The sequence below is a fragment of the Stegodyphus dumicola genome, chromosome 3 (genome assembly GCF_044657685.1).
Source record: "Stegodyphus dumicola isolate Sdum_Otavi_A_Nest chromosome 3, ASM4465768v1".
In the NCBI taxonomy this organism is placed as follows: domain Eukaryota; kingdom Metazoa; phylum Arthropoda; class Arachnida; order Araneae; family Eresidae; genus Stegodyphus; species Stegodyphus dumicola.
This window is the reverse complement of record NC_140770.1, coordinates 46,863,736-46,885,723: the sequence shown is the minus strand read 5'-3', so window position 1 is coordinate 46,885,723 and position 21,988 is coordinate 46,863,736. Positions and strand designations below refer to the sequence as shown.

General features: G+C 36.9%; 1 pseudogene across 1 annotated transcript in view; it reads right to left on the bottom strand.

Annotated features, from left to right (window-relative positions):
• Window positions 1-21,988, bottom strand: part of LOC118202040 (cytochrome P450 2J6-like) — a 51,986-nt pseudogene that overhangs the window by 9,532 nt on the left and 20,466 nt on the right. Inside the window, exon 5 of the transcript XR_015040185.1 lies at window positions 1,493-1,669. The product of XR_015040185.1 is annotated as a cytochrome P450 2J6-like (transcript). The remainder of the gene's footprint in view (window positions 1-1,492; window positions 1,670-21,988) is intronic.

Here is a 21,988-nt window from a genome sequence, read left to right as displayed (position 1 = left end):
CACGGTATTGATTGGATGAAGCGTGTTGGGCTAAGTAGCGACAGAGCACGTGCAATGGCAAGCTGTCATAAAGGTTTGTTTAAGCAAATTCAAGAATTAGCAATTAATTGTGTATGGGTGCATTGCAATATCCATAAACAAGCGTTGGCGGTAAAACAAATGCCTTTAAATTTAAACATGACTTTGGAAGAATGCGTCAAATTTGAAAACTACATAAAGTCTCATCCATTAAATAGCAGACTTTTTATCGAATTATGCAAGTAAATGAGGAGTGATCATAAACATCTCCCTTTGTATTGTAATTCATGATGGCTTTCAAAAGGAAACGTTTTAAAACGTCTATTTGAGCTAAAAGACGAAGCCTTGGTATTTCTGAATGAACACCCACCATCTAAAAAAGATGCTATTTTTCCATTTAAGGATAGATTCCACGATTTCGAGTGATTAACAAAAGTAACTTATTTGGGCCACATATTTGCTACATTCAATGAATTGAATTTAAATTTGCAAGACTCTGGTTTAAATACTTTCAAAGTATCGGAAAATGTCGCTACAATAATTAAAAAAATGACTCTGCGGAAACAACGACTTTCAAAAGGAAATTTTAAATCTTTTGAAACATTACATAAATTTATCGAAACCAATTCAAACTACGATGAAGAAGATTTATATCTTGAAACATTATCAGCTTCAATTCAAGACCATCTTTCGGAGCTAATAAATAGTTTTAAAGACTACTTTCCGGATATTCCTTCAAATAATATGTGGATTAAAAATCCTTTTTCTGTCGATATTGAAAAGGAAGAAATGCTTAATCTTAGTGAACAAGAAGTTGATAATTTAATTGAAATTTCATGCGACACCGATCTTAAAACAGTGTTTGAAACTGTACCACCAATTAATTTTTGTTTGCGCTGTCAAAAGGAATATTTAAACATAAGCGAAAAAGCGATACAATTTTTAATGCCTTTTGTCACCACTTATACGTGTGAAACTGCGTTTTCAGCCTTGATGTACTTAAAAAATAAGTATCGAAACAGATTGGATGTCGAACCTAATTTGAGAATAAAATTAACATCATTAAGTCCTAACTTGAAATTACTATGTGATGAAAAATAACATCATCCTTCGCACTAAGGTCAAAATATGTAAAACAAAATTTACTTTAAGTTTTAAATGAAGATAATGGATTGTCTTTAATTACTTATGTTTTTGTTATATAATTATTTTGCAATTTTGTGTATGAAATAAACAAACAAATATTTTGAATTTTGATTTTTATTAACAAATAAAATTTGTTTTGTAAATAATTTTTTTTATATAAGGTGGGTCGCGAAAAATCTAAAACCTCGTACCGGGCCGGGGTCAAAAAAGTTTGGGAAACGCTGGCATATTACATACAGATATAGAAGCTAATATGTGAATATTTTACTAATCAGAGCAAACTTACTAATTCTTTTTTAAAAATGCTTTCTTATCGCATTTTACTCACCTATCCCAAAGGGATAAGGTCCAACTAATTTTAATTTCTTGTTATTTTCTCCTAAAAATCTTTTCGGATCAAATCGCTTTGGATCTGGAAAAATGTCAGGATCATTGTTGATGGTATACAAATTCACAATCAAGATGCTTCGTCGTGGAATTCTGTAACCATTGATATTAGTTTCATCTGGAAGAATATATTAGTATTAATTTCAAACAATTATCTAAACACTTTTTAAAAATAGAAGTGAAAATAAATTTTTACATTTAATTACATTGCGATATATTGTTCCGACATTTTCCTTATCCACTATAAAATTATAATTTTGCTACAAAACAACTTTTGAAAGTACGATGAGAAAGCAATTTAGTTCTAAACTGAAAAGAATCTGATTAATATTTAAAGCGATAACTTTAAATCTTCAAAAATTACTCTATACATAAAATATATAAGTAATTATTTCTGCGTGTATGGAGTCGTTTTCGGAATTTTCCTAAAATTATTTGAGTTTTATGTTGCACTTTAGCATAAAATGTAAACCTAATATTTCACAAAATTATCAGTCGTTCATTTTAATAAATTGGATGGCAAATATTCAAATCAAAGCGTTTTAATTTTTCTAGCACTTTTAAGAACACAATGCATAATTAACTTTCTCCTCACAATGAACTACTGTTATTGTAACTGAGAAGTTTATTTCTTAATGTTCTTTAAAATCATTATTTCATATTAAAATGTTCAATAATAATTTCATTCAAGAGATTTCTCGTTCTGATATTCGGTAATATGCTTACTAATATTTGACATTATTTCCCATGTCTCCCAGTATCTTACTCTATACGATCCTGGAAAGATTAAGACGCATTTTAAAGCGTATTCAACGTTTTCATTGGTGCATTTCTAAATTACTGTAAGAAAACAATTATATATTACCTTGACACTTAATTTGCCTGTTTGAATATGGCAACGTTTACCAGGGCTATCTACCTAAGGAAAGGGATGCCTTCTTGGAGAAAAATTTTCTAAGGAAGTCTAGCTTGTATCCATGATACACATGACAAAAAGCACGAAAACCAATCATGCGGCTAGCCCATTTATCTGGGCTTAATCTTGGGTCGAACTACCAACATTCAGGGGTTTTAAAGCTTCGGCTGTTGGTGATGACTATAGTATTTGAGATTCTTAAACATTACTTCTTTGTCTGAGATGAATTGTAGAGTAATTTTTTGTGGTGTATGGGGGGGATAGGAGACGGGATATAGGGAAAATCTATTTCTCAAATAGGGAAAATCCTGGCGTATTTGAGATCCGAGTTTCCGCTTTTATATGAGTTTTAGTGTCTTAAAAGAAACGTTAATAGATTCTTTTTCGGTTTTTGATCTCAAATGAACCAGGAGAACGAAACACGTTTTCGAAACATACTAAGTGACTTTTGCGAAGCTTTAATTTATTTTCCCCTGATGAGTTCTGAATTGGAGTTTCAATAAAAAGAGATTAATTATTATTTTTATATTTTTATTATCTTGCGTTTTTTCCATTTTGCATTTTCATTTTTAATTTTAGAGTTTGTACTACTATGAATTTTTATTTTAATTTTGATATGTTTGGATTTTGTGTTAACCTCTTATGCACGTATTACTATTGTTGAGAAATAATCTTGCTTTGACTCCAATTTACTTTTAACTTTAGAATCTTGAAGTCTCTATATATAGGAATTTAGCAAACTAGTACGCATTATTGCACGCAATGTCAAAAATCTAGTCATTTTCGCTAAGTATTTTGCACAAAACGAAGCATGTTATGTACAAAATTAAGGTTCTTATTAAGCTAATTTTCAATACGAATACAATTTGTCAACTAATGTCATTCCAATTATTCTTTCTAAAAATTTTGAACAATCAGCAGCATTTACACGTAAGCATAGCTTGATATATAAGCAATAATTTCAGACTCGATTAGAAATTACATTTCTATTTAAAATCCTAATGCATCTCATTAGTACGCATTCTTTCTCGCTTTTGAACTTTCATTGAGCCGCCCAGACGGTACTGTGGTCAGGGAAGCCTGACTGCGATACCGAAGGGCCTGGTTTCTAATCCCGGAGAAGGCGTGGTTGTCTGTCCCCTTATAGGAGGTAAGGCTGGCAGCCTATAAGGTGCCTCCACAATAACTACTTCTGGCCTTAGTAATGGCCAATGCCGTAATAGGCAAGTGCCCGCCATTGCGGTTTAAAAAAAAAAAAAGAAAAAGAAAAAGAAAAAAAAAAAAAAAAACTATCACTAATATCAGTTCATTGTGTCCTGAAATTTCATTTTAGATTTGCTGTAGATATCTTAAGGCTGGGTACTCAACCCCGTGCTCAAGGTGACCTTGCATAGTGCCCGCTAAGCTTCGGTTGCAGGTTTTTGCTGCAACAGTGTTTCTTGGGATTGCATGTAGAAGGGGTTCGACGGTTGAATAGGTTAGAAACTTGGTTGCCTTGTCTTGGGTTTCGAAAACATAGAGGGTGATGGCGTGTCTTAACTTGATATTTCTTATCGCCTCTGTCTGGTTTAAAATGACAATGCGAACGCGTGCCTCCGGCCTGGGAAGCCCGGCTACCCAATTTCTAAAAAATACCAAATTCCGGAAATGCCTGTGAATGACACGTACATGACCTTGAACGCAGCTACTGAGAAGCTCGAACTATTTCATCGAAAGGAGTAATTTCTGTAGTAACGACGGGTTCTGACAGGCCCGACGCGCGTGCTCGCGGGTTAATAGGACGATAAAATTTTAAGATTGGGGGCATGATATTATAAGGCTCACCACACCAAAAAGGCCTCACAAAGAGTGACAAAAGTGGAGGGAACTGCAGGTCAGAGTCGACCCTTGACTCGACTATATGACACAATTACATTAAGGATTTAACAAGGTGCAAAGGGCTACTTTTGACTCACCAACTTATTCGCCAGTCTTCTTTGAGCTTTTGGCAGTGACAGTGTTAGTGGTGCACCCAGTCTTGTTCAGCATTCTCATTGTCGGGGCTTAGCAATTTTTTTTTTTTTTTTTTTTTTTTTTTTTTTTTTTTTTTTTTTTACCACTGCAGCACAATGAGTGTGGCCAGCAAAAGGCAGAAGATATACAATTACAATTTCACCTGGGAAGAAATGTATTGGTTTTGTGAAAGGGAAGTGCATGTGTTTGCTGTGCGGTGCTTCTGTAGCATTGGCCAAGAAATATAATGTGGAATGTCACTTTCAGACAAATCATGGAACGAACTACCCATAGGGTTCGGAAGTTAGGAAGGAGAAAGCATGTGAGCTGAAATTGAAGCTTTCAGCGCAGCAATCAGTGTTTGTTAAGTCAGTTTCAAAGTCCAAAAATGCAACAACGGCTCCGTTTAAAATTGCTCACTTGCTGGAGAAGAAGAAAAAACATTTCAAGATGGTGAGTTGCTGAAGAAAGCATTTCTTGCAGGTGCCGAAAGCCTCTTTGACGTATTCTCTAACAAGCGTGAAATAATCAATGCGATTCAGGACCTTCAACTATCGGACTGCACTGTTTTAAGGAGAATAGAAGCAATTGCTGATGACATGCAATCTCAACTGAAGACAGACTTGGAAACATGTTAATGTTTTCTCTCCAATTTGATGAGTCCACTGATATTTCCGACTCGTCGCAGTTAGCTGTTATGATAAGAATGGTATTTAACGACTTTTCTGTTAAAGAGACGAGTGTTTTCTAAACTTCATGTCTTATCACTGCATCATTCGTCAAGAAGCGTTGTGCGCAAAGATACTTCCATTTGAACATGTCATGAATGTTGCCACGTCAATTATCAATTCTATTCGTGGGTCTCCTTCGCAACACCGGCTTTTTAAAGCACTGCTGGAAGACTCCGGAGATAAAACAGTCGACCTCATCTTGCGTGCAGAAGTCAGATGGCTCAGCAGAAGTAAAGTTCTATCAAGGTTTTTATCTCTAATCGAGCAGACAAAAGAGTTCATGCAATCTAACCCTGACAAATTCAGTAAACACATTGAAAAACTAAGTGACTCTTTGTGACTACTTGATCTGGCTTTCCTCGCCAATATCAATGAGAAACTCAACATTTTAAATCTGGATTTGAGTTTCAGGATAAAGACAAGGAGCTGGCTCAGATGATGGAATCTGTGAAAGCTTTCATTGCCAAATCGACATTATGGATGTCTCATATGAGATCAAAGTCCCTGGTTCATTTTCCAAATATAAAAAAAAAATGGCGAATGACGACAGTTTTGGGTCCTTGTGATTTTCTGGACATTTCGAGACGCTTCTGGACCAATTTGAAAAAAAATTCCAAGATTTCAGTTGCCTGGAGCCAGTTGTGATCTTTTTGTCAACCCATTCACCACGAAGCAACTGAAACCGGCACAGCAACTGCAAGAATTATTGCCGCAGAAGTGGAAAACCTCGAGCTGGAATTGAAGAATGATATTATTTTGCAAGCACAATGCCACAGATGTAGACTTCTGGAAACTTGTGGAAAAGAACAGATTTCCATTATTAAGAAGTGTTACATGTAAAATCAAATCTTATTTTGGGTCTACCCACCTCCGCCAATATCTGTTTTCAACCATAAACATTATCAAGTCAAAGAACCTGAATAAGCTTACTGATTCGCATCTTGACAATTGCTTGCATGCGGGAACCTCAGCTTATGCGTCTAACGTACATATGTTGGTGGACGAAATTCAGTGTCAAAAATCGTGTTAAGTGAAATAAATACCATAAAGAGAAGAGACACAACTAATAGATTTTAAGTAATAAAAAACTTTGTGCGTGTAATGTATATTTGTTTCTATCTCGATCCATTTTTTCGATCTTCTTTATGAGAGTGCGTTTTTTTCTTACGGGCTAGCATTAACTAGTAACGTGATACTATCGCCAAGGGATGGCCTAATTATCACCCGGGAAGGAAATGTTATGTGGTTCTCGCTTGTGAGTGTTTATTGCGTTATTATTTTGTATCGATTAACGTTTGAATTTTAAAGATAGCTCAGTTAAATCCTGAGATATGAGCACTAACAACAAGCACTGATTTATATAAATATGACTACGTTGAATCTGAGGGCCAGTTATTCAATTAGTTTTAGCCGAATAATTAATTTGCTACTATTCTCAATGTCTGCTCTGTGATCATTGTTTTAGACATTGCTTTGGAAATGATTCTTGCAATCTACGACATTCTTCGTGCGCTAAGGAGAATTTGCCTTATTTTTTGTTGTTTGCTTTAAGCTATTTACATATGTTTATCAGGTTCTGTGTTCCTCCTTACTTGCTTTGGGAACATTAAATGTCCTGACTCGGAACAGGGAGCTTACTAAAGCTATGTTCAATAAATTTGGGAAGTAGACAATACACACAGGAAGGGTATACGAAACCCTTTATTTTTCTCTCTTTACGATGATTTCCGGACTTCGGAATACAGAGACCAACCACTTGTGGTCTGAACGTAAGAATATAAAAATATTAACTAAACTCTAACTAAACTTAACTTTAGATTTGTAGGGTTTATATTTATTTTAACTAACATTTATTTTAAGTTTAAACTATCTTTCCTGTCAAGCCTTACTTTCCCCTGGAATTGCCAATGCCAGAATATGTAAATTTGAGTAGAACGCGCAAGGATTCAAATTATCAGCGGAAGTATTCTGATTTAAATAGAAGGAAACAAGTTCGGTGAGAGAGTTATTCTTACTTAGTGAGCGCGGAGGTAGAAATCGAGAATTGAAGAACCCCGCGTTGCGGCCTATGTGCTTGGCGGGAAGTAGTTGCAATTGTTCCAGTGAGCTTCAAGTCTGCTGAATTAGCTGCGGTATTTGTAAAACGCGGTGAGTTAGTTATTTTAGAGAGCCTCGTAGTTAGAATATTGTCTTTACTTTCTTTTCAGGTTCTTATTTTTATTTGACTGCCTAGTGGGCACAGTCTGTAAGCGTCAAGAGGACGCCATTGTAATTTATTACGTTGAATAAAAAGGGACTTAAACCCTTTATAAGACTCTGTGGTTTATACAAGCTTTCACAGTCACCTCTTGGTTGCGTGCTAGTTAGAGGCGCGCAACGTTATATTGGCGCCCGAACACTTATCGAACTGAAATGACCGAAAACTGGATGGAAGCCGCTGGACAACACCAAGAAATGACAACGCAGTTAGAAGGATTTGGATACCTGGTCGAGACTTTGAGAGCATCTATCAAGCCAAACGTCTATTTCGACGGAAAAAATTCGGTGTCCGTATTTTTAGAAGGTATAGAAAACCACTTTCAGCTCTATCCTGTGCCTGAAAGACAAAAAGTTGCTATTGCCATATCAGCACTAAGAGGACAGGCCGCGCTATGGTGGAAAAATATAGGCAAATTTCTTCTAGGTGAATTTGGAAGCCCGACGTATACATTTGAAAATTTCAAAAAATCGTTAGTAAAGGCCTTCCCCATAGTGAAAGATCGCGCACGGCTGGAAGCCGAGCTATATAGTTTCTATCAACGGGATACAGCACAATTGACGGTCTTTATTTTACGAAAAATCAAGCTAACGGATATGCTGTATGGCAAGAAACCCGATGCGGAGATTATTGAAATAATATTACCAAGATTGTTACCCGCTGTTCAAGACTACTTTGAAATTAGAAACCCAACCACATTGCAGGAACTTTTCGAATTGGCGGTGAAATTTCAAAATCGCAGAATAGCGGAAAGAGCGAGAGGGGAAACATATTCTCAAAGTACCAGAAGGAAGGAGGAAACCAGAAATGGAAATCGCTCGTATGGGGGAAAGAACTATCAAGCTAACGCATCGAAACTCGAAGGTCAAGGCCCAAAAAGAAAATTTGAAAATAAGCATCCGCGTACCCAGAAGACACAGATTGAAAGGAAAGCTTTAAACGACTAGAGGGGCCTGTGAAAGGGAGGGTCCAGACCCCGGAAGTTTTAGAAAAACCCTCAAATAGACATCTAAATACAGTCATCGTAAAAAACTCACAGCTACCAATTATACAAGTCCTGGTTGGCGATGTACCAGTAGAAGCCCTCATCGATACAGGGGCAGAAGGAAATTTCATGAGTGAAAAGTCCTTCAAAAAGAATTTTTTTAGGATACGACTCTTTAAAACCAGAAATACGGAAATTATAGCGGCGCAAGGAAAAACATGTCACTGCATCGGGAAAGTATCATTAAACTTACAGATAAAAGAGGAAAATCTCAAAGTATTAATTTTTGTGGTGAAAGACCTCCAACACTCTCTTATTTTAGGTATGGACTTTTTAAGGGCCGCGAGGGCCAAATTAAATTTTCAAGATAGTTCCGTGGTGCTGGAGATGGACCAGAGGGTGGTGGAACCGGTGGAGACACCTGAATTGGACCTTAGCCATTTGAATGACCAGGAAAGTAAAGCAATACAGCAAGTGGTGAGTAATTTTTCTTATTTGTTTTCAGAAAAACCGGAAAACTGTCAGATCGTGACTCACAAGATTCAATTAAATGCCGAAAAACCTTGTAGGACTAAACCGTATCGCTATGATAAACAAAAAGACTTAATCATCGAAGAACATATTAAGGAGATGTTAAAGAATAAAATAATAACGCCCATAAATAGTGAGTACGCGAGTCCAGTCGTACTATGTAGGAAAAAGAACGAGTTTCCTCCTTCGGATAAAAGGGCTTGGAGGTTTGCTATCGATTATAGAAAACTAAATAGCATAACTAAATTTCCAGTTTACCCTTTGCCGGTTATAGACGAGATCATTAGACAGATCAAATCGACGAGATATATGTCTACTTTGGACTTAACGTCTGGCTACTATCAAATAGCTATGAGACCCGAAGATATACATAAAACCGCGTTTATAACAAAATCGGGCACTTATGCATTTTTACGCATGCCTTTTGGGTTGTGTGGGGCCCCATCAACATTCCAGAGAGCTATGGACATTGTTCTAAAGCCTGTCCTAGGAAAATCAACTTTAATTTATCTAGATGATATAATTATAACGAGTAGTACGTTGGAACAACACATTAATGACCTCGAACAAGTTTTTAAATTATTAAAAGAGGCCGGTCTTACAATTAACGCCTCAAAATGCAAGTTCGCAACTAAAGAACTTAAATATCTCGGTTATAAAATTTCGCAAAAGGGTATAGAAACGCAAGATTCAAAAATAAAAGCTATTAAGAATTTCCCACCGCCCAACACCGCCAAGAAACTTTCGTCTTTCCTTGGATTATGTTCTTACTATCGATCTTTCATAAAAGATTTCGCTAATATTGTTGAACCACTCTTAGTAATCAAAAGAAAAAAGAGTAAATTTACGTGGACAGCGGAAGCGAACACAGCTTTTGAAAGATTAAAAGAAGCGCTTATTAATGCCCCAGTTTTAAAATTCCCTGAGGGGGACGAAAACCTGAAAATTGCGGCAGATGCATCAGACTATGCGGTGGGCGCGGTTCTTATGCAAAATAACCATCCGCTGGCATTGTTTAGTAAAACATTGAATCAGACACAAAGGAATTATACAGCTACCGAAAGAGAAACATTAGCCGTATTAATGGCTGTACACAAATTTCGAGTTTATTTCGGCAAATCGCCAGTAACAGTCTTTTCGGATCATGCGGTTGTTGGTAGACTTTACCCGGGAAAAAACCTAACGCCCAGGTTAATAAGATGGGCTTTAAAACTCCAAGAATATAATATCACAATAAAATATAAACCGGGTAAGGAAAACAATGTAGCTGACGCACTTTCTCGTATAAAACTGGACGATGAAGGTAATGAACTTAAATGCGCTGTGTTGACTTCAAAAATTTTAGATTCTAGAGATACGGTTATTACTGAACTGAAAGCTGATCCTGAATTTGGAAATATCTATGCTTATTTGAAAGACCCCGAAAGCTTTGAGCATACAGATATCGATGCGATAAGAAATAGAGCAAAAAACTATGAAATAATAGATAATTTATTATTCTATACGAAAACAACAAACGAAAATCTTGAGTATAAGCCAGTCATCCCAGCCTCGCTTCGATTAAGCATTTTGAAGGAGTTGCACGAAAAAAAAACAGCGGGCCACCTCGGGGTCAGAAAGACTATAAAAAGGGTACGCGAGGCGGTATATTTCCCGCAATTATACAAAATAGTAACGGCGTATGTCAGGTCCTGCAATCAATGTCAGTTAATAAATGATATTAATTACAGCCCGGCCGGGTACTTAAATAGCATTCGCGCTACATTTCCGAATGAAATTTTAGGCATAGATCTCCTTGGTCCCTTCCCCCAGAGCGAGTTAAATAAAAATCGTTTTCTTTTAGTAATAGTAGATCATTTTTCAAAATGGATAGAAATTGTTCCACTTAAACGCGCGTCAGCCAAAACAGTCGCAGATGCATTCTTACACAGATACATTTTAAAATACGGTGCACCGATAAAAGTCATTAGCGATAACGGAAAACAATTCATTAGTCAAATATTTGAAAACATATGCAATGGACTTGATATACGCCATATCAAAATGGTTCCGTATAGACCACAGGCTAACATAGCAGAAAGAGTTAATAAAAACATTGTAAAAATAATTCGCAGTTACGTTAGCACACATCACAAGCGCTGGGATGGCTACATAAATGAATTAGCTTATGCTTTAAGAACGGTACATCATGATACTACGGGAAAAACTCCAGCAGAATTATTTTTAGGCAGAAAGTTAATTATGCCTTTAGATAAATTATTCTTTGTGCAACAAAGAGAGCAGGAATTTAGACAACAAGACGTGCAAAAGTTGATTGAACAGGCGCTTAAAACCTCGGATACTGCAAGAAATAGACAGAAGTTATATTATGATAGAAAACGCCGTGAAGCAGATTTTAAAGTTGGGGATAAAGTATTGAAACGGAAATTTTCTTTATCAAGTGCCCCAGACAATTTTATGGCAAAGCTAGCTCCAAAGTTTGAAGGCCCCTATGTAATTCAGGAAATCAAAGGAGTAGTCTTATATCTTAAAAACGAGAGAGGGGAAATCTGTAAAGCAAGTCCCGACCAGGTGAAAAAATACTATAATCCAAATGATTTTGAAATCCTTAAAAGTTTCTTGCAGGACTCAAGTCTAAACGAAATAGAAGGGCCAGAGACTGCAACAACTGTTCCACCACCCAAGAAACGGAGAACTGAAGAGAGACCTAGCACTTCTACAACCCGGACGTCGGTATCAAAAAGAAAAAAGGATTTTCAAACTCCGGCGTTTAAGAAAAACAAAAATACAGATGAACCGGGTAAAGAAACCGTGGTAAAGACGAAAACACCACCTACAAAAGATGGCAGGAGAAATTACACATCAAGGAGAACGCGCACACGGCCACAGAGTCAGGTGCCAGCAAGGCCGCCGTTCCGGAAACTGAAACGCCAACAGGAGGCACCAAAATACGACGAACAGAAGAAATTCAAGAAGTACTCCAGACCGGAGGACGTCACGACCAGCCGTCCCAGGCAGAAACGCAAAGGCCAACAACCAGACGATTACTCCGTCAAGAGGCCAGCATGTAGAGGACGCAAAAGAAAAAGCAACGGGGACGACACTCGGAGATCAATAAGGAGAAGATTGACATCCATGAAACCTCTAACTTGGGATCAATTTTGCCAAAAACGGATGACGGAATTTCAAGCATCGAAAACTCAAAGATAAGTTAAAACCTTCTATAAATATTTTTCTCTTTTGTTCCGAAATGTTATGCATAAGTACGAAGTTCTATGTTTTGACGAAAGTCAATATGTCTCGGTTGAGACTTAGTTTTGTTTTACTTTATTTAGCTAAGGCAAAAGTATTATTTTCTTTAAGTGTAAAAGCTAAAAACAAGCATTTTCTGTTGGTCGAAAGACTAATTCTGTTATGTTAAAGCCAAAATTTGGCCGGAGATAAAAATAACTTCGTATTCTTGTACTAATAAGAATTTTAGTTTCAGTGCCGCCAGTTTGGCGAAGAATGAGTAAAGTAAAAATTTATTTTCTCTTATTCATTTTATGGTAAATTGTAAAAAGCATATGTATTAAACTTTTGTAAATGTATGTAAATACTTGCATGTTATGTAAAAGTAGAATTTAGTCTAGAAGCATAAAATTGTAGATGCTAAAAGTGAATGCTTAAAAGCAATGAAGTCAAAATTTAAGTATTAAACTATAAAGTCATGCTTTAGAGCGAAAGCCTGCATGTTTAAAGATGAATGAGGGGGAAGTTAGAATGAATGTGTTTTGTAGGGTTCTCCACCTACATTTGAATTTTTAAGAATATTAAAGTAGCTCATTGAGTTGTAGAATGTCGAGTAAGGTGTGTCTGTTTGGTTGTTGAATTCTAACAAATCATGGTGGTTAGGGGAAGTGTTGCAAGACTAAAACACGAATATTCCCGTTTGACACCACACACGGTGGAGAGCCAGGGTAAAGTTAAATTAATGCTTGAAAAATTGAATGAATGTGAAGTAAGCAATAACTAAGAAAAACGAAACGTTAAAAACAAAAATTTATTGTGTCAAGAAGTGTAAATTATAATGTATGTAGAAAGATACTGATACTTATTCCTTCCAGATGCTGGAAGGAAAGACCAAGATTGATTGATGAAGTCCAGGAAAAGTTGCTGTAAGAAGAAAGCTTTGTAACGACTAACAGAATTTTAATATATAATTGTTACATAAGATTTTTTTGTGTAAACGAGGCTTTCGCCAGTTAGTTCAGAATTAGATAAACTTACAACAGGTCGTTTGTAGGACCTGCTTCCAAGTTTTCCAAATTCTGGCAGCGGCAAATGTAGGGTTTATATTTATTTTAACTAACATTTATTTTAAGTTTAAACTATCTTTCCTGTCAAGCCTTACTTTCCCCTGGAATTGCCAATGCCAGAATATGTAAATTTGAGTAGAACGCGCAAGGATTCAAATTATCAGCGGAAGTATTCTGATTTAAATAGAAGGAAACAAGTTCGGTGAGAGAGTTATTCTTACTTAGTGAGCGCGGAGGTAGAAATCGAGAATTGAAGAACCCCGCGTTGCGGCCTATGTGCTTGGCGGGAAGTAGTTGCAATTGTTCCAGTGAGCTTCAAGTCTGCTGAATTAGCTGCGGTATTTGTAAAACGCGGTGAGTTAGTTATTTTAGAGAGCCTCGTAGTTAGAATATTGTCTTTACTTTCTTTTCAGGTTCTTATTTTTATTTGACTGCCTAGTGGGCACAGTCTGTAAGCGTCAAGAGGACGCCATTGTAATTTATTACGTTGAATAAAAAGGGACTTAAACCCTTTATAAGACTCTGTGGTTTATACAAGCTTTCACAGTCACCTCTTGGTTGCGTGCTAGTTAGAGGCGCGCAACGTTATAGATTAATCAAAGTAGGAGCCTACTCCAAGCCTACTCCAATCAAAGCCTAGTCCAAGATTGGCCGTATATTAGCAAAAAGCCGTATGTAGTACAGAGAACTGCTAACACTACGATACGTTTAAAATTATCAAGAGGATTAAACCTCTGGCCTTGAAGGCAACCAGCAACCGAGTAACACTACTATGGCAAGCGGCATGCTTCTAATAGCTCCTTCCTCTCTCTTGCTTGGCAAAAAGCCACAACTTAAGTACTTGGCGTTCGCAAGACAAATTTGCACAAATAAGTTAAAGCTTTTAATTCTGGCCGGAAGTAGAGAATAAGAAGTGATAGTAAAGACTTAAAATAAAATAAACGTTAGTAAACTTAAGATCCTTACATACTTCCCGGAAGAGTTAATTAGTTTGAAACTGAGGTCTAAAACGACCTTGTTGAAAACTTTTAGCTCTAGAATCTAACGCGAGGCCAATCTTTAACAAACATTTCTCACTAGAAACTAGAAATTAAAAAAAGTCGTTTTTACATTATCAACTCCTTGAACAATTACTTTTCATCTGTACTGCATCTAAACAGGAGTTCTTAGTTGAAATCTGGTTCCTTCCAGAGATCTGGAAGGAAAACTAGTTTAATGAAATGTTACACAATTAAATGGCAAGTAACATTGTAAGGATCTTAAGTTTTACTAACGTTTATTTTATTTTAAATCTTTACTATCACTTCTTATTTTCTACTTCCGGCCAGAATTATAAGCGTGAAGGAGTTTATGCAAAGTTGTCTGGCGAACGCCAAGTATTTAAGTGTGGCCTTTTTGCCAAGCAGAAGAGAGGAAGCCGTGAGTTCGAAGCAGGCCGCTTACCTTAGAAGTTACGTAGTTGCTACTTTGCCTTCCAGGCCAGAGGTTTTAATCCTCTTGATAAATTAAACGTATTGTAGTGTTCACAGTCTCTGTGCTACATACGCTTCCTGTTATTATAAGGCCAATCTTATTCTAAAGTTAAATTAGAGTTTAGTTTTATTTTGATATCTTTTAAGTTAGACCCCGAGTGGAGGGTCATTGTATTCCGAAGTACGGAAGCCATTGTTAAAATTAAAAAGGAAAAAGGCAAGATTCTCGTGGACGGCCGAAGCCAATAGTGCTTTCGAAAAATTAAAACAAGCATTAACGCAAGCCCCTGTGTTGAAATTTCCTGAAAAGGATGAAAATTTAGAAATTTCAGCGGATGCTTCGGATTATGCGGTAGGAGCGGTACTTTCACAAAATCAGCAGCCAGTGGCATTTTTTAGCCGAACTTTAAATCAAACACAAAGAAACTATTCCGCGACCGAGAGAGAGGCACTTGCAGTTCTGTTAGCAGTGCAAAAGTTCCGAGTCTATTTTGGAAAGGCGCCGATAACAGTATATTCTGATCATGCGGCGGTAACTAGATTGTACTCTGGAAAAAATTTATCCCCAAGGTTAATAAGATGGGCACTCAAGCTGCAAGAATATAATCTGGTAATCAAGCATACCCCCGGAAAGGAAAATATCGTAGCAGATGCCCTGTCACGAATTAAATTAGACGAACAGGGTAATACCGTAAAAGTTGCAATGCTGACAGCGTGTACAATAAATTCCCGAGAAACTGTAATAACCGAACTGGGTAAGCATCCTGAGTTTGGAAGTATTTATGAGTATTTGAAGGATCCTGAAAATTTTAGCCACCAAGATATTGTGGCGATAAGAAATAGGGCGGCCCATTACGAACTAATAGATGGTCTATTATTTTATACAAAAACTACGAATTCCAACAACGAATTTCGACCTGTTATCCCAGCTAGTCTTAGATTAAATATCCTGCAAGAGCTCCATGACAGCCCTTTAGCTTCTCATGCTGGTATTCGAAAAACTACTCAACGCGTACGCGAGGCAGTCTACTTTCCTGAACTGCAAAAGTTAACAAGGGCGTATGTCCAGTCCTGCCCAACATGTCAAGCCGTTAATTATATTAATTTCCGCCCGGCCGGGTTTCTAAATAGTATTAAATCCGAATTTCCAAATGAAATAATCGGCATCGATTTATTGGGCCCTTTCCCAAAAAGTCAGTTAAACAAAAGTCGTTATCTCCTTGTTATAGTTGATCATTTTAGAAAATGGACCGAAATTGTTCCCTTAAAACGAGCCTCCGCGAAATTAGTTACCGATTCTATTTTAAATAAATATATTTTAAAATACGGGGCGCCCCTAAAAGTTATATCGGATAATGGTCCTCAATTTGTAAGTAATATATTTGAAGACATGTGCCAAAAACTGGGCATACGTCATTTAAAAATGGTCCCGTATCGGCCGCAATCAAATATAGCGGAACGGGTCAACAGAAATATAGTGAAAATTATCCGTAGTTATGTTAAAAATTTTCATAAAAGCTGGGATAACTATGTCAATGAATTTGCTTTCGCCCTTAGGACCGCAAAACATGATACAACGGGCAAAACTCCTGCTGAGTTATTTCTAGGCAGAAAGGTTATAACACCGTTAGATAAACTATTTTATGTGCAACAAAGAGCCCCAGAATTTAAAATGGGTGATATAGAAAAACTAATAAAAGAAGCAAAAAAGAATACGGAAGTAGCACAAAGAAAACAAAAATTGTATTATGACTTGAAACGACGGGGAGTAACTTATAAAGTAGGGGATGAAGTACTAAAAATTAAGCATTCACTTTCTTCAGCACCAGAAGATAAAACTGCCAAATTTTTTCCACGCTTTGAAGGACCATATGTTATAGAAAAAATAACTCACGCTGTTGTAGTGTTAAAGGCAAGAAATGGTGAAACCTGTTCCGCAAATATGGATCAAATCAAGCCCTACTTCGATCGTAATAAAATGCAAATCTTTTCAGATCTTTTGCAGGATCCGGTACGGCAGACACCGCAGGTACAAGTTCCAGAGGTGGGAAAACGACAAGTACAAGGGCAAGCCAATGAGAGACAGAAGCAAGTGAAAAGAAAATTGCCCCGCGGAAAAATTGAAGGTACAAAGAAAAAGAAGCCGTTCCACCGTCCAAAAAACAGAGTTCACGAACACCCCCAGAATGAAGAAGGGAGAAGGACGACGTATGTGGAAAAGACCGGGAGAAAGGACGGCAACTATAACCCGGCTGTGAAACGGAAGATTGACTCATCCGACAGAACTCTCCGCAGCAAAAGTCGCCGAACTGCGGAAGGGCCATCAGCGGCGGAGGAAAAAGTACAAGAAAAATTTGAACGGCCAACAACGAGGTCCAAGCAGGATCACGACAGAAGTTTCCCGATTCCACCAAGACCAGCTGCCTTCAAACGGCCAAGACCACAAGCAGAGGACAGAAGGAAGATGTTCAAGGGTGGCCGTAGTGGTGAAAAACGGAAGCTTCCAGAGGAAAGCACTGAAGGGCGAGCCCGTACAAGAAGGAGGATCAACCAAGCTACGGTCTGCAGCACCTTTAAAGACTGGGCCCAGAAAAGGATGTCTGAATATTACAAAGATAAGTAAAATTTTATGTTACTTTACAAACTTAAGTTAATCTTTCATTTTTACTGCAAGTGGCAGATTTCAAGAAGTTTTACCTCATGCGAGGTCTACCTTTATCGCCAAAAGGGCGAGAAATGAGTTGTGACCGATTTTCTTATTATGTTTTTCAATTACTCGCGCGTAAAACTAAAGTTGATGTATAATAGCGTTGTATAAAGACTTAAATATTGTAAAAAGTTATTGTATAAATTTTATTTAAAACATTCTAACAAGAAAGAAGTTTTAGTCTGAAAGACTTTTTGAAATGTAGTATTATTTCAATGTAGAAAGAATTGGCACTTGCTTTGAAAAGAATAGAAGTTAACAATGTACTACTAATGTATGTTTTCAAATGTGTAAAATTAACGGCATCTTGATATGTTCTTGTATACATGTGAACTGTTATTTTGAATGTTTAGAAATACCGTGATATGGTAAAAGTGAAAGTAATGTTAAAAAATTTGTTATTCGTGTGACTGTAAAGATTAAATCATGGTGAATATGTGTTAAAGGTTGAATGATGTAGTTAGGCTCTCTGACGCTACACTTTAGAGTTAGCCACTTTCAGAATAGTACCTCAGGGTCTAGAGTTGAAATTAGGGTGTGTTAAGAGGTCTCGTATGTTGAATTTTAACACGTTAGTGTTTTGATTGTAGGAGGAAGTGTTGAACACATAGACAGAAACACATTCGTGTTTGGTGTTTTTACAACACATGTCAGAGAGCACGGGGAGAGATAATTAAAATAGTCATGAATGAAATAAGAATGTTAAGAAAAGTATATTCTATATGTTATTTGCAATGTCATTCTGTAACATTTCATTAAACTAGTTTTCCTTCCAGATCTCTGGAAGGAACCAGAATTGAATAAAGCTCCTGTTTTGATGCAGTACAGATGAAAAAGAAAAAAGATTGTTGTATATTCCGGGAGCTGCTATTGTAACAAATTTCTTTCTTTTAAAATTTTCTAGTTTCTAGCTAAGTTATGATTGTAAAAGGTTGGCCTCGCGTTAGTTTCTAGAGCTAAAAGTTTTCAACAAGGTCGTTTTAGACCTCAGTTTCAAACTAATTAACTCTGGCGGGAAGTATGTAAGGATCTTAAGTTTTACTAACGTTTATTTTATTTTAAATCTTTACTATCACTTCTTATTTTCTACTTCCGGCCAGAATTATAAGCGTGAAGGAGTTTATGCAAAGTTGTCTGGCGAACGCCAAGTATTTAAGTGTGGCCTTTTTGCCAAGCAGAAGAGAGGAAGCCGTGAGTTCGAAGCAGGCCGCTTACCTTAGAAGTTACGCAGTTGCTACTTTGCCTTCCAGGCCAGAGGTTTTAATCCTCTTGATAAATTAAACGTATTGTAGTGTTCACAGTCTCTGTGCTACATACGCTTCCTGTTATTATAAGGCCAATCTTATTCTAAAGTTAAATTAGAGTTTAGTTTTATTTTGATATCTTTTAAGTTAGACCCCGAGTGGAGGGTCATTGTATTCCGAAGTACGGAAGTCATTGTATATAAAGAAAAAAATAAAGGGTTTTGTATACCCTTCGTCTGTATCCTGTCTACTTACTACAATTAGTGAACATAGCTTTAGTAAGCTCTCTGTTCTAGTCAGGTCATTGTATGTTTCCGAAGAAGGTTAGAAGAAACATTGAACCTGATAACATGAATACTTATATTTCTCTTAACATGCTTATTTCATTCATGACGTTATTTAATTATCTCCCCGTGCTCTCTGACATGTGTTGTAAAGGAAAACACCAAACACGAACGTGTTTATGTACAAGTGTTCAACACTACCGCCTGCAATCAAAACACTAACGTGTTAAAATTCAACATAACAAGACCTCAAAACACACCTTATATTCATCTCTAAACCCTGAGGTACTTTTCTGAAAGTGGCTAACTCTGAAGTGTAGCGTCAGAGAGCCTCACTACATTCATTCAACCTTTAACACATATTCACAATAATTACAGTCACACGAATAACTTAAAATTTTTTGGCATTACTTTCACTTTTAACATATCACAGTATTTCTTAACGTTTAAAATAACAGTTCACATTGTATATAAGGACATATTAACATGCCGTTAATTTTACGCATTTTAAAACATACATTAGTAGTACATTGTTAACTTCTATTCTTTTCCAAGCAAGTGCCAATTCTTCTACATTGAAATACTACATTTCAAAAGTCTTTCAGACTAAAACTTCTTTCTTGCCAGAATCTTTTAAATAAAATTTTATACAATAACTTTTACAATATTCAAGTATTTACACATTCCTATTATACATTAATTTTAGTTTTACTCGCGAGTAATTGAAAAACATAATACCAAAACAGGTAACAACTCATTTCTCGCCTTTTTGGCGATAAAGGTAGACCTCACATGAGGTAAAACGTCTTGAATTCTGCCACTTGCAGTAAGAATGAAAGATTAACTTAAGGTTTCAAAGTAACATAAAGTTTTACTTATCTTTGTGATATTCGGACATCCTTTTTTCTGCCTAGTCCTGGAAGGTAGCGAAGATTACGGTTTGGTTTATCTTCCTTCTTGTGCAGGTTCGCCCTTCAGTTCCTTCCTCCATGAGCTTTCTTTTCCTTCCATTTTGGTCACCCCTGAAAACCTTCTTTTTAGCCTCTGCCTGTGGTCTCGGCCGTTTGATGGCAGCTGGTCTTGGCGGAACCGGGACAACTCTCTCTCGTTCCTGCTTGGATCTCGTTGCTGGCTGTTCAAATTTTCCTTGTTTCTTTGCCACCGCAGCTGGTGTTACTTCATCAATTCGACGACATTTGCTGCGTAGAGTCCTGTCCGATGGGTAGATCTTCCGTTTCGGAGCCGGGTTATAGTTGCCATCATTTCTCCTGGCTCTCTTTGCATTCGTCGTACTTCTCCCTTCTTCATTCTGGGGGTGGTCGTGCTCTCTCTTTTCTGGTCGGTGGAACGGCTTCTTTTTCTTTTTACCTTCAATTTTCCAACGGGGAAAATTTCTTTTCAATTGCTTGTGCCTCCTAATGGCTTACCCTTGTGATTGTCGTTGTTCCACCTCTGGAGCTTGTGCCTGCAGTGCCTGCCGTGCCGGATCCTGCTAAAGATCTTTAAATATTTGCATTTTATTACGATTATAGAATGGTTTTATCTGGTCAATGTTTGCGGAGCATGTTTCACCATTCCTGGCTTTTAACACCACTACAGCCTGAGTTATTTTTTCTATGACATATGGTCCTTCAAATCGTGGAAAAAATTTGGCAGTTTTATCTTCTGGTGCTGAAGAAAGTGAATGCTTAATTTTTAACACTTCATCTCCTACATTATAAGTTACTCCCCGTCGTTTCATATCATAATAAAGTTTCTGTTTTCTCTGTGCTACTTCAGTGTTCTTTTAATCTTCTTTAATTAATTTTTCTATATCGCCCATTTTAAATTCTGGGGCTCTTTGTTGAACATAAAATAATTTATCTAACGGCGTTAGAATCTTTCTGCCTAAAAATAACTCAGCAGGAGTTTTGCCCGTTGTATCATGTTTTGCGGTCCTAAGGGCGAAAGCTAATTCATTGACATAGTTATCCCAGCTTTTATGAAAATTTTTAACATAACTACGGATAATTTTCACTATATTTCTATTGACCCGTTCCTCTATATTTGATTGCGGCCGATACGGGACCATTTTTAAATGACGTATGCCCACTTTTTGGCACATGTCTTCAAATATATTACTTACAAATTGAGGACCATTATCCGATATAACTTTTAGGGGCGCCCCGTATTTTAAAATATATTTATTTAAAATAGAATCAGTAACTAATTTCGCGGAGGCACCTTTTAAGGGAACAATTTCGGTCCACTTACTAAAATGATCAACCATAACAAGGAGATACCGACTTTTATTTAACTGACTTTTTGGGAAAGGGCCCAATAAATCGATGCCAATTATTTCATTTGGAAATTCGGATTTAATGCTATTTAGAAACCCGGACGGGCGGAAATTAATATAATTAACTGCTTGACATGTTGGGCAGGACTTGACATACGCCCTTGTTAACTTTTCCAGTTCAGGAAAATAAACTGCTTCGCGTACGCGTTGGATGGTTTTTCGAATACCAGCATGAGAAGCTAAAGGGCAGTCGTGTAACTCCTGCAGTATATTTAATCTAAGACTAGCTGGGATAACAGGTCGAAATTCTTTGTTGGAATTTGTAGTTTTTGTATAAAATAATAGACCATCTATTAGTTCGTAATGGGCCGCCCTATTTCTTATCGCCACAATATCTTGGTGGCTAAAATTTTCAGGATCCTTTAAATACTCATTAATGTTTTTAAATTCAGGATCCTTACCCAGTTCGGTTATTACCTTTTCTCGGAAATTTATCGTACATGCTGTGAGCATTCCCTCCTTTACAGTATTACCTTCTTCATCTATTTTTATTCTTGACAGGGCATCTGCTACGATATTTTCCTTTCCGGGGGTGTGCTTGATTACCAGATTATGCTCTTGTAACTTGAGTGCCCATCTTATTAACCTTGGGGATAAGTTTTTCCCTGAGTACAATCTAGTTACCGCCGCATGATCAGAATACACTGTTATTGCCGCCCTTCCAAAATAGACTCGGAACTTT